The 9,002-nt window shown below is 34.5% G+C and overlaps 1 pseudogene; it reads left to right on the top strand.

Annotated features, from left to right (window-relative positions):
* Window positions 1-2,392: 2,392 nt before the first annotated feature.
* Window positions 2,393-6,122, top strand: LOC104096675 (wall-associated receptor kinase 2-like; annotated as a pseudogene).
* Window positions 6,123-9,002: the final 2,880 nt, after the last annotated feature.

The raw sequence follows: 9,002 nt of genomic DNA, 5'->3' as shown, positions 1-9,002 counted from the left end.
ACGTAGACATTATTTTTCATAATTATCTATTGTGAGACTGGGGTACTGAAAAGACAGCGGATCATTATTCGCCATGGCTCTGATACCACACTGTTGGGAAAAGTAAAATCTTCCTCAGGAATAATATCCACGGTAAATAATAATAACACAAGAGAGTAACAACGATATCAAATCTTATAACGGGATAAAATACAATACCCGAGTGGAGCAATATTGCCACTATAATATTATAACTTAGTAGTGTCAAGAGACTACTACAACTTCAAAAGAAATAACACTCTTTATTTTAAATACCTCACTATAATATTACTCATACTCACAGTTAATCTCACAGACTACAATCTGTGGATTACTCTCTCTAACTTCTATTGCTTCTCTCTGCTTTTGGTGTGCCTGAAATGAAGAAGGGATGCTCCTATTTATAGTGGAAGTTGTTGTCCCTTGCAACCAACCAGATTGTTTTCTCTTTGCAATTTGCATTTGCAAGTTACAGGTCTTGTTACCAAGTTGGTTGCCAAGTCTGCGTTTGTGAAACCTAATTGCACCACTTGACATTATCTTTTCTTTTTCTTTTAGTTCTTTTGTTTTAATTGGTCCCAAAGTCACGGGTTTAAGCCATGAAAATAGCTTCTTGCAGAAATACAGGGTAAGGCTGCGTACAATAGACCCTTGTGGTCCGGCCCTTCCCCGGACCTCGCACATAGCGGGAGCTTAGTGCACCTGGCTGCCCTTTTATATTGACTTGAGCGCAAAGTCTAAACCCACAAGTTACATAAGTTCCTCACCCCATGCTTTGCTCTTCTTTCTGTTCGATCAAATGTTTTGAGGAACTCATGCCCTACAAGATATGATTACCAGTAGCCCTGAGACATGCCAAAGGCTCGAAAAAGATGCGGTCGTCAAAGCCAAACCATCTTCTACTTCTAAACAAAAAATGTGGCAAATCCTCATAGTCGGTGTTTGAGTCACGCATTGGTTGAGAAAATGGGATGTGAAATTTTGACCTTATGAGAGGGCTTGGGCATATATAACAATCCAATTGGTTATTTTGAGTTTTAACATCTTGTTCCCTAGTTTGAAACAAATGATTAAGAATGAATATTATCACGTATTATTTTGTTTCACTTATGAAAATTTACAATTACACATGACACACATGAATGCTTTATTCTTACCTGATCAGTACTTCGCTCGAATACTTGATCAGTGGATCAATTGGAAAACCAATTATATTCGATTAACCTAGGATATATATATTTTTTTATCACTTTATTTAACCTAGGACATGCATCATTCTTGAGTTTAAGTGACTAGATGCTCCGGTATACTGAGTGCCTTATTAAATCTTGAGGCCAAATGTGTGATCGATCGAGTCTACGTATTCGTATTCAACACGCTAAAACACATATGAAAACAAAATGTATAGTGCAAAAAGAGGAAGTGTTACATTAAAACTTAAGTTACAGTGCTCTCTCTTTCTCTCTCTCTCTCTCTATATATATATATAAAATAATTTATGATATTAACTATATGTAGATTGTAAATTTCAATGGCCCATAAAAGATTTGACCATGTTTGTTATGGAAAAGAGCAACCGAAATTGGGCTGAAAAAAGAAAATTAAAGATATCGACCGAGATCGATGGTAATGTAGAAATTTTTTTTATTCATTCTTTTTCTATGTAATAAGAAAGTGTGACCAGCGTTTTGTCAAGATTGATTATATTTCAGACCGACATCAGTGATCGGTTTATGCAAACATGTAAGAAAAAGCACTTTCCTGGTCTTTTGAGACCACAGTTACCAACCGATGGTGGTTGTTATTTTTATTTTGAATTTTTGCTTTGACTTTTACAACTGATATGTCAATTTTTCGACTGATTTCTTTCGGTTTAGCTTACTGATCGATTTCGGGTGGTAGACTGTGGACGCTTTTACCGCCAATTTTTAGTAGTGGGTGGCGTCGGTGGATTACGGGTGCAGTTGGATAGGGAGGTTGTAGAATTGAGTTTAGAAAAATATTTTTTCTCTTCCCTAAATATTTAACCAACCAAACATGAAAAATTTGAAAAATATTTTCTTCTCCGTACCAACACACCCTTTATCTTCCCGTTCTTCTCAAACACTTTTCCAAGAAAGTTGTACTAATCAAAAATTAAAAGAAAGATAAATTAAACCTTGATTAAAAGCACTATAAAACTGCAAATTGGCCACTCCCAGCCATTAATGTTTCGAAGTGGTGTTCCATGACTTGTTGTGGCGAGCATGACAGACAGAAAGGATAAAAAGTAATAGAACATTGACTAGCAAGGGTTATCTTCTTAATAGCCTCTATTATATAAGATGAAACACCTCACACATACTCCTACGTTCTTTTTTTTTTCCATAATCTTTCAAAACCATGAAGCAAAGACAATTTCTTCAGCTTCATTTCCGATTTGCCTGTTTTTCTTCCTTTGCGCTAATAATCTTGACATTAGCCACCACTCAAACTACCACTAACACCACCTCTCAACCCAATAATTACAACATAACCAAAGACCCCAATATCACGAAACCAGGATGCCCAAAACAGTGTGGGAACCTTACAGTTCCATACCCATTTGGGATTGGCATAGGATCTGGTTGTGCCATAAACCCGAGTTTCGAGATAAACTGTAACTCTTCAACAGGTTCTCCAACATTCCTCACATCCGGCATCAAGGTCTATGACATCGCCGACGCCGAAATTCGCTTGTTCAATGTCTTAGCAGAGAAATGTTACACACCCACAGGACGTCTGCTCCGGGATTATCAGCTATCGGCAGATTTAGGAACTGATAATCCTTACAGTTTCTCTACCCTTAACAGGTTGAAGTCTTAGGCGGGTTCAACTGAACCTATTCCTTTTTGTTCTAACTATATATACATATGCAAAGAAAATGTTTATTCCCGCTGTTCTACATTACGTGGACTATAACTATTTAGAGCATCGAAGAGATTTTTCTTTACCACATTTTTTTCAAATATTTGTACACATTTCGAATCATTAATTAACTAATGTGACTTATACATGACATTTCATGTAATTTTCTAGATATGTAATCAAAGAACCTGAAAAATTTTATGTTTGCGTCAACTTCCAAAGATTCTTTTGCAACTTTAACTTTAACCTTTTTTTTCCAACTTCAACCATACTTTTTCACAAATGACAAGCACCTACAAATAGTTTGACCCTTGTACTTTTTAACTCCCCACTATAAATGTGATGGAGGGAGTATTAGAGTAAATTGCATCTAATTGACTTTAAATCCGCTTCAACAGATTCACGGTTGTTGGTTGCGATTCTTCTGGTGTAATAGTTGGGGGTGAGTTCATGAATGGCTGCCTCAGCTTCTGTACGAACTCGACTGACGTGGTCGATGGTACATGTATGTCCGCCGGTTGCTGCGAAATACCGATACCAAAGGGCTTGAAACACTTCAATACATCATTAGGAAGCCCACGAAACCACATACAAGTTTGGTCGTTCAGTCCATGTAGCCATGCGTTTCTTGGTGAGGCAAGCCGCTTCCAATTCCTGGGCATGCAGGATCTGAAAGATCGTATCAGTTTGGTAGATAGGATTGTCACTAGTGTGCCCCTCGTACTAGATTGGGCCATTGGAAATCTTACTTGTGTTGAATCACAAAAACGTGACGATTATGCTTGCCGAGATAATAGCCAGTGTGTTGATTCTGACACTGGCATAGGTGGTTATCGGTGTAGCTGTAACGCGGGATATGAAGGCAATCCTTACATTGGCTGTCAAGGTAGTTAGCCCAGATCTTTGTGATCATCTATGCACTGACAGTGCAGGTCACCTATAAGATAAAAATTTAAGTTTATGCACAGACACAATAATTTTTTACACAATTTAGGTCATTTAGAAAGTAATTGCATGTTTATTTTATTGGTGTTGATTGGTTAACCTACAATAAATAGTAAGTAATATGTATAATAATTGTGTAAACATTACTATATTGTCTGTGTATATAACTTAAATCACAAGGTAATTGTAAGTAAGTCTCTATTAAGCATTAATTACTATGGTCAAAATGAAAACTAACCTACTATATTGAATAAGTTAAAAGTAAATTGATAGTGTAAAATTCTATCCACGGTCATGTTAGTATATAACTCAAATTCATAAAAGGTACTTAAACGTGCAGCATCGGGCATTAATGTGACTGATTTTTCTCTTGTTTGCTAGATATTGATGAATGTGCAGATCCAAATACCAATTCGTGTGAAAATATTTGCATAAACACGCACGGGAGTTACAATTGTTCTTGTCCGGAAGGACATACCGGCAATGGAAAGAAGAATGGTAGTGGCTGTATAGCACTAAACTCCGAGCTTCCATGGATCAAGTTTTCTGTTGGTAAGTTTCTTCGAAAATTGAATCCATTTGAATATAGGTCGTTGCATGATTTTCCACCTTTTTTTAATTGAGCCTCGTTGAAGTAAAATACAGAACAATCAACCTCAAGAACAAAATCAAGCCTTAGAGCCAACAGTTGAAGAAAAGAATCATAGCATATTTTCCTCAAACTTAGAAAAATATCTAGAAATTGTAATATCCAATGTACTTGAAATTAGATACTACATTAGTTACGCTATTTCTTGTCTTTGATTTTCTCAAGCATGAAATTATTGTTACAAAGATGTGATTCTTTTAAGAGGTGCTTGAAATTTTGCTCTAATATATAAACGTAGGTGTAGGAGTTGGTTTTATGTCCCTAGTGGTTGCGGCGACTTGGCTCTATTTTAGCGTCAAGAAACGAAAACTCATTAAGCTTAGGGAGAAGTTCTTCCAACAGAATGGTGGTTTGCTCTTGAAACAACAAATCTCTTCTAACGAGGGTGGTGTGGAAGCAACCAGAATTTTTACAGCTGAGGAGTTGAAGAAGGCTACAAACAACTATGCCAATAATAGAATTCTTGGTCGTGGTGGAAATGGGATTGTATATAAAGGTATTCTACCTGATAATCGCATAATTGCATAAAAAGTCTAAGTTTGTGGACGAGGATCAAATTGAATAGTTCATCAATGAGGTACTTATTCTCACTCAAGTCAACCACAGAAATGTGGTGAGACCCTTTGGATGTTGTTTGGAAGCTGAAGTTCCTTTACTAGTTTACGAATACGTTTCTCATGGAACACTTTATGAGCATATCCACAACCAAAATGGAGCACATTGGTTATCTTTGCAAAATCGGTTAAGAATTGCTACAGACACTGCAAGTTCGCTTGCTTACCTTCATTCATCTGCATCGATGCCTATATTTCATAGAGATGTCAAATCTACCAACATATTATTGGATGATGTTTACACAGCAAAAGTTGCAGATTTCGGAGCTTCAAGATTAATCCCTCTTGATCAAACACACATTGATACATTGGTTCAAGGAACACTAGGGTATTTGGATCCTGAATATTTTCGCACAAGTCAATTGACAGAGAAAAGTGACGTTTATAGTTTCGGAGTGGTTTTTGCAGAACTTTTGACAGGGATGAAACCTATTTCAAGGAACAGTGACGAGGACAAGAACTTGGCAGAGTATTTTATTCTGTCCATGAAAAAGAATCAATTGTTTCAAATTCTTGATCGCAGAGTGGTAAAGGAAGGAAGTCTTGAGCAACTTCAGAAGATAGCTGAGCTTGTGAAGAGTTGTCTTAGTTTGCATGGAGAAGACAGACCTACGATGATGGAAGTGGCAATGGAACTTGAAAGTTTAAAGAAGTTCACAAAAAATAACCCTTGGCCTAACGGACATCGACATGAAGATAATGAAGATGAATTATCAGATCTTTACACAGTTCCACTTGAATCTAATACAGGTATCAATAAGTTTTCTGGACAATACAGCTCCAACGCCAACACAAATAGCAGCATCTTTTCTGGACATAGTTCGAACAATTCCTCATTAAAAATATAAAACAAATATCACTACTACTAGAAATCCGGTAAAAACCGACCAACGTTGGTCGGTAATGGCCAAAAACCGACCAAAACGCGACCATTTACGTGTGAACGGTATTTTTGTAGTCGGAAAGGCATACCGACCAAAGTTGGTCGGAAATTACCGACCAACTTTGGTCGGTCAATTATATTAAAAAAAAATATATATTGCAAAAAAAATCGACCAAAGTTGGTCGGTATTTTAATTATGTAATAAAAAGATTCACCACCTGGGAATCGAACTGGGGTCTGTACTGTGGCAGGATACTATTCTACCACTAGACCATTGATACATTTTGTTTTAAAACTGTATTTTATTTGATTTATACTCTTTAATGGTATTTTCGCACGAAAATAACCGACCAAAGTTGGTCGATTTTATTAAAAAGTAAAATTACCAACTAAAGTTGGTCGGTTTTTTTAAATGACCGACCGAATTAACCGATCAATTTTGGTCGGTTTTTTTAATATTAATTTTTATTTATTTTAATTGAAAAACCGACCAAAGTTGGTCGGTTTCTTGAAACATAAATTTCGCGGGACACAAAAATAGTTTTCCGCATTTTTGCGCCAAAGAAAACCGACCAAAGTTGGTCGGTTTCGTAAAAAAATAAATTATTTTTTTTTTGAAAAACCGACCAACTTTGGTCGGTTTTTTGACCGACCAAAGTTGGTCGGTCGACCTTGGTCGATTTTTGCCGGTGATCTTATAATACGGAAGGCCGATATGATGATTGATGAAAATTTTATACATTTGTAAGTTCTTAATTTCCTTTCAGTCTTTCTTCCATATTGAATATTCTGATGTAGTTTATTGTTTTTAATTCGATTTGTATTTTTTTACTTTTTTTTTGGATTTGGGTATTGCTGGAAGAAAACTACTCTCTCTCTCTCTAGTAGGGTGTACATGGATAAGGTTGGTTTAATTTTTATCAAAAATCATACCAAACCAACTATATCGGTTTGGATTGGTTTGGTTTTGTCGATTTTCTTCGGGTTTTTCGAGGTGTTTTGTTACACGAATATTATTTCAATCTTACTTTGTTAAAGTTATAGATAAAGTTTTGGTAGAATATATGTGTAGTAAAATTGAAAAGGCTGACATACATATAATCTATTAAAATATTCTTATGAAAAAAATATTTTTAGTAACACATGATAATTATTTTCTTAGTCATCTAACAATAATTTTTCTTTGATGTACACTTTCAAGGTTAACCTATTTTATTAATTAAACATAAAAATCAATATGAAACCAAATGATATGTTCCATTAAATTTTAAAATTATCGAAATACTATTTCAAATTCGAAAAGGTATAAGAATTTAACAGATCTTGACATATAAATATGAAAGAACAAAGATATTAACGCATTTCAATTACACTTGATAAGAAAGTGATGACACAACCCATTATTTAAAGTAAATAAAAATGAATGCACTTCATAGTTCTATTAAATATTATATCTCATGAGAGGATCCCAAATATTTCTAGACATTTTTAAGGAAAATTCTTTATAAAGTCTTAAAAGTATATATAAACATTATATATTTATATGCCGGTTTGGCTCAAATTTTTTTACTTAATACCAAACCAAATCTAATCGAAGTTTTTAATCGATTTGTTTTAACTTTTCGGTTTGGTGCGATTTTTTTGATTTGGTGCGATTTTTTGGTTCGGTTGAACACCCTTGTTGCACGATGAAAGTTAAAAGTCAAACTCCAAATAAAGTTTTATATGTATATTTTTTTTTTCATTTTAATATGAGAAAATTTGTTGTTTATTGTATTCTTTGTACCATATATTCTGTGGATATGTACAGAAAAGAATATTTATTTCTGTTCGATTTACTTCAGAAATTAAAGTTGGTCAAAACAAACTTTGATGAAAAAGTGTCATAAATAATCAAAATAGAGAGAGTAATATTTACACGGGTTCATGAAAAAAAAATATTTACATGAGTTGATCCTTCAGTGTCTTCAATCTCGGATAATGATGCTAAGGAATTTGCGGATCGTACCAAATTGCTGGATTTTACTTCAAAAACTTACCCCGAAGATATTTAAGAGATTGCCAAATATTTTGGAAGCAAATATATGAAAATATTTATTATTCTAACCATAGTTAATTTCAATTTAGTTAACTAAATAGAGGCCATTGATATCCAAATGGGACATGTGTCATCAGGAGTGTATTTGTTAGAGTAGGTTATGGAAATTGATTGTTTTTTCTTTGATAGAATAGGTCTTGTAATCAATTAATAGTTGTTATCTTAATTGTAAATCAATTAGCTTATTTTCTAGAATTGTACTAGCATATTCTTTGGATTGTAAATATATTCTCATATCTGTGTAGTTCTATATATTGTATAGTAGATTCATAATGAAGTATACTACAATTTCACCTATTTTTGAGTTGGCATCAGAGCCACGGGTGACTCATCTAAGAATACCAATCTTGTACCGGAACGTGGTTCCATTCCTTTTGGTGTGAAACTTATTGGCAAGAATTATTTTCTTTGGTCACAAGTTGTTGAACTTTTGTTGCAAGTCGTAGAAAACTGAGATATTAAAGGGGAATAATTAAGGAACACTCCACCAGTGATGCCACATATGAAAAATGGAGTATGGATAATGTTATTGTTAAAAGTTGGCTTGTCGGTGCCATGAAACTCAACATTATGAGTTTATTTGTTCATATTTAGACGACCAAGAGATCTAAGACACCGTGTCTTAAGCTTATTATGAAGGGGCTGATAGATTAGTTATTTATGATCTCTCTTGTCAAGGTATGCATATGATACAAGAGAAAAAATCAGCTTCCACATATTTTGTAGATTTGCGCAAAATATATGGCAAAAACTAGATCATTGTAAGTCAATCTCTTTCACACAACCTGATGTTATTCATGCTCCATAGAAAGAAATTAAAGAAGGACACGTTTATATTTTCTTGGATGGTTTGGATGATATTTATGATTGTGTCTAAAGTAATATTCTTCGCACAAGTCCATTTCCAAA

Source organism: Nicotiana tomentosiformis, chromosome 7 (assembly GCF_000390325.3).
Source record: "Nicotiana tomentosiformis chromosome 7, ASM39032v3, whole genome shotgun sequence".
NCBI lineage: Eukaryota > Viridiplantae > Streptophyta > Magnoliopsida > Solanales > Solanaceae > Nicotiana > Nicotiana tomentosiformis.
The sequence above is the reverse complement of the archived record's forward strand: the minus strand, read 5'-3'. Positions and strand labels throughout refer to the sequence as shown.